The sequence below is a fragment of the Pavona decussata genome, unplaced genomic scaffold, assembly GCF_977016875.1.
Source record: "Pavona decussata unplaced genomic scaffold, jaPavDecu1.1 SCAFFOLD_300, whole genome shotgun sequence".
NCBI lineage: Eukaryota > Metazoa > Cnidaria > Anthozoa > Scleractinia > Agariciidae > Pavona > Pavona decussata.
Window position 1 is genome coordinate 3,475,001 of NW_028145697.1, and position 5,179 is coordinate 3,480,179.

The following is a 5,179-nucleotide window of genomic DNA, read 5'->3' on the forward strand; positions in this document are numbered from 1 at the left end:
CTAACAAAAATTGAAAGAAACACTTGATATTTAAAACTGCGTTGGTTCCATCAAGAGAATCCTTTGTAAAAACCAGAGTATTTGATTTAACGCTCAGTATGAGCTGTTACAAAATGTGGAAAGTTTCAGTGCCATCAATAACATTGCACTCGATAAATTTTAAAATGATTTAACGTAGGTTTTGTAACAAACATTTATGTGAAAACAGAAGTATTTCAAAAAGTATTTAAACTTATCAAAAATGAAACTGAACGACAAATTTTTATCTTAGAATGGAGTGCTCAAAAAGTTCCCCCCTTGCCTGAAGAAATGAACGAAAAACAGCTGGACGAAAGCCTGTCTCGGTTTTACACTGAAGCGAGAAACAAGAAGGAAAGAATATAGCAAGTCATCTTTAATTTCTTTAAGAAATGCCGTTGAGAGGTATTTGAACAGCTCCCCGTTCATGAAAAATTTTAAGCTGAATTCAGCTGCTTTTACAAGTTCAGATCGCGTGTCGAATGCCAAAACTGTCTTAAACAACAAGGCAAAGAAAAATGTTCAACATAAAGAAGACCATCCTAGTGGAGGATTTGAAGAAGTTAAAAGCCAGTCCTGTGTTAAGTTTGAGCAATCCATGGTCTCTATTAAGAAACGTGTGGTTATACTGGTGTAGAAGAGGCCGTGAAGGGCCGCGAAGCTTGAAAGCGTCCAGTTTCGCCTTTGCCGTCAACGAACAAGGCAAGCAGTAAGGCAAGCAGCCAAGGCGGGCTTCAAGACAAGTTTAGCTCTGAGAAAGCGGCCCGAATATACGAAACAGAGAGCGAAACAGATGGCTACAGAGCTCTAAGGCTGTACATTTCAAAGCTAAACCCAAAGTGTGATGCTGCATTTCAAGTTCCCAAGCGCGACTGGAGTGAATTACACACGGCAAACAACATATGGTATGAAAAACGTCCTCTTGGAGTCAATACGCTCGAAAATATGATGAGAGAAATAAGTACAAAGACCATGCTTTCTAAGGTCTACACAAAGCACTGTGTTAGGGTTATGGCCATTACCTCGTAGTCTGAAGCCGGCTTGTCGGATCGCCACATTTCGGGCCACAGTAATCTGAACAGTCTACAGCACTATAATTCTTGCCACTCGTCAAGCCAGCTCAGAACGTGCAGCGACGTTTTGTCATCGTCTTTACAAGTGGCATCGAACCAGTCAGCTCAAGAGTCTCCACAACACTTTTAACCTGTCCGTCAAATTCATTCCGGAGAAATGTCAGTTACAGTAGTTAAAGCGGACAGCCGTTCAACAAGCTCCACGATCACACACAACGAAATGCTCGACGGCCTATTCAGCAGCCGTAATATCCACTCGCCCTCTGTTCAAATAAACATGAATATGCCTCCAAGCACAAAGAAGTGAAGTGGTTTAAATTTCTCAAACGTTTTCTCTTATTTTACTTGAGAATATGAGAGAAATGTGATGGTATATTTCCAGCCTGGTGAATGAATGAGAATGATGATTATTCAAGAAAGTGACGCAGGCATACTCGGAAAAAAGAAATCCGAGTGCTCCTATCAGGAGTCGAACCTAAGACCTTCCGATTACTAGTTCGGATGCTCTACCACTGAGCTACAGGAGACTCGTGGGAGCTAAGGCCATTAAACTAGGTTCATGGGACAAACATCCTGCATACTGCTAGGATTTGAATGTCGAACGGGTGGTATATAAGAGAAATGTGATGGTATATTTCCAGCCTGGTGAATGAATGAGTGCTCGGATTTCTTTTTTCCGAGTATGCCTGCGTCACTTTCTTGAATAATCATCATTCTCATTTACTTGAGAACTTTTTCACATAACAGTCGTTGGTCATTTTGTTGTAAGCAAATTCTGAGATGAAACGGGTAGTGCTTTATTTTCAGTCAGGTTTTCAGCCACTCTGCGAGCAGAGCCTCCTTATGTGTTGTTCTTTACTGAGGAGGAGAAAAGGAGGCTCTGCCTGAATCGTGTCAACTCTTTAAAGCCGCCGCAGCCCGAACTTCTGGACTAGTCAATCCTTTTTTTTACATCGTCAAACTAGTTTTAGCAAGCATCCGTTTAGTGATAAAACCGATGGTTATAATTGAGCCCGCTGTACCATGAAAAATCAAGATGGCGGCGAGAGCTGCTCGAAGCCAAGCACCAGTTATTTTCAAAAAGATTCTTATAATTGGTGTGCTCCACGGATTACATGATTTGTCAATACAGCAGTCAACTGCCTTAAAGTCCTTTGTTTCTGGCTCAGATACTTTCGTCTCTCTTCCTACTGGACACGGCAAATCCTTAATTTATCAACTGGCGATTCTGTTAATGAAAGAGGAGTTATCCAAGCAGTCAGATGAACTTTCGTTTACTTTCCTTCGCACCTGAAGTTATTGGTGGTTTCTCCTCTCACTGCCCTGATAAATGATCAGATTAATTCTTGTGAAAGGCTCGGCTTGAAATGCTGTAAGTTGGAGGACTTCAAATAGCGGTAAGCCCACGCCTATTAGGCATATTAGGCCTGGGTTCGAAACTGTATCCTGGCAACGTGCAGTGCATGCTCAATAAAGATCTTACTCGATTCATGCAGAGTCTTTCTCAAGAACGCCAAAATTGAGAAAGCAAAAGAAAGGCTCTGCTAGCAGGGTTGTTTTGAGCCAATAGAAAGGAGTGAATATATTGCTCAATTTTTAACTATTTTCACGAATTTGGCTCAAAACCTGACTTTCTGGTCTAAGGTCAATGAAATTTGCCAAATATCGGGAAACAAGTTCATTCCTTCTTGTTCTCAAATTCGGAAAAACAATCAAAAATTGAGCAATAACTTCATTCTTTTCTGGTCTCAGATTCGAGAGAATAGCTAAAACTCGAGCAATAAGATCATTCCTGGAAAAAAAAGAAGATCCAGTTGCGGTCCAGTAGAATGGGCTCCACAAGTTCTCTTGTACTCACGTACACGTCGAAGATGCAAAGCAAATTGGAAATTATTCACTTTAACAGCAATATAGTCAAGTACACAATTTATCGAACTGATCTTAAATCTGGACGGTGACGTTTATGCAATGAAATGCTCTAAAGGGATGCTTTTTCTACCAACAACAAAAATATCGAGCCGTCACACAACCTTTTTACTTTAAATAAGTTTAAATGTTTAAACGTCGATACGACACCGGAAAGACAAACACCACAGCGAAACAATGCTTAGAAACCATTCCTGTTGTAATGGAACTTATGGACTCATCTATGAACAATCCTAGAGAGAACTGATCAGCAGGAAACATAGAGTGACCGTAGGGTGGATTTACTAACCTTACTTTCAGGACTAATTTATCTGGACTTACATTACCTTGGCGAACTTTTTCTTTAACTAATTGGAATTTTTAAGCTTCAATTAGGTATGTTCAAGTAGGTATGCCTATTTTTAGAAGACGTGCATGTGTAAAAAAGGGAGCGCAATATCCACGTTGATGGTTCGATTCATGTATAGCCTGTTGTATGGTATACGTATACTAAGTTCTGATTTTTTTTCCCTAATGAGGTTTAGATGCTAAAGCCGTGCGACTACTGCCACAATTTTTGCTCATCACAGGTTTCTTGGAGATATTTGGACCTTCTATAGCAAAGTGAATCGTTTTAAATTTAATAGAGCCAGAATGGATGTGAAATTGCTGCTTTTTACAACAGGCAAATTATGTGTTAGTGTGCTTGAAAATGGGTCTTGAAAGCACCCAAAAGTTTAATGGGCCAATTTTTCCTCGATTGATTTTTGTTTTACTAACATTAAGGTATCGCCTGACATAAGTATAAATCTGAGCTAACTAGGCAAGTAAGAAGTATAAACTTCATAACTGGGCAATTTTGGATGATGGCTTCCCGGCTTCAACATTTGTCCAAAACTCGTGCCAGGCCCCATACTGCCAAAAGCTTTTATGCCAAATCTGCATATGTCATTTAAAAGACCATTTGTTATAGAAACACACCATACAATCAATAAGTCAACAGGAGCATGTCCCCCCCCATGGAAACTCTGGAACTAAAAGGCAGAAAACGAAACCACTTTGACTTTTGGAATCCTAACCAAGGCCAACTTCTGTAGCAAGTTTCATCGAAATCAGTTGACTCACGTTTCCAACCTCTGGAGCATTTTCTCAGACAATGACAAAGTGAAAGAATCAGTCTTTTCAGCCATCTGCTTACCGTCGGACAACCCAACCTGAGATGACTTAAGTGGTCTTCATCTGACTTGACGGATGAACGAACAAAACCTTGAATTTTGATCCACGGGTCAACTGTCCAAATGCATGGTCCAATAATAATGAAAATAAAAAAAAAAAAGGTTAAAGACTAATTGGTCAGTAATGGTGAAATTTGTCGAGGATCGAAGCTCGGCCTTTTCGCCAGGAGCATCTGAAGGCAATCTGCTATCCGAAGTGAGAGGTCACTGAAGTAGAGAATGATCCAGCATCTGCTTGGAACCATATTGCAATGTAAATTATATACTTGAGTTTGCATTTGATTGAAAAGAATCTTTTAGTTGAACTTGAAAAGCTTTTGCAAAAGGTTAGCAAGACTAATTTGTACAATTTTGGTCCTTTGAAATGGTTTTACATCTAACTTACGCTTTGTTTGAATTCGGTTACTAAGATGGAATAGAATCGATCGAATAAAATCGATCTGAAAATTTCTGTCCTATGTTTGTATACCTTCTTTCATGAATTCTTGAAGGGGAGGACCGTTACATTTCTAAGGGGGAACGGTGGCCGAACACGACAGTTTCCTCTTCTGTACATTAAAAGCTTTGCACAACAGAAGAGATGCTTGGTGCATTTTGAGACGTACTGACTGTATCTTTAGATTTTGTTTGTAGAAACTTTTAATTTCTAATAGGTGACCGATAATTTAACTAACACATAAGAAAAATTAGTGTATCTGGATGGAATATTTTCCCAAGGTTTTGGGCCCTCCTAACTGACTGTGTTGGCCGGTTGGGGACACTGAAACGTATGAGCATGATTGATAAGTGCTGCGAAAGAACTAAAAGTGACTGAAATCGTTTTTGTACAAATTGATATTTAAACTCAGAGAGCTTAAAGGGGCATTGTCGCGGTGATTTTGTTGTATTTTGGTTAAGACTGCTCAAATATTTTACAAAGAACCTGGTTTGTAACATGAAATTGCACTT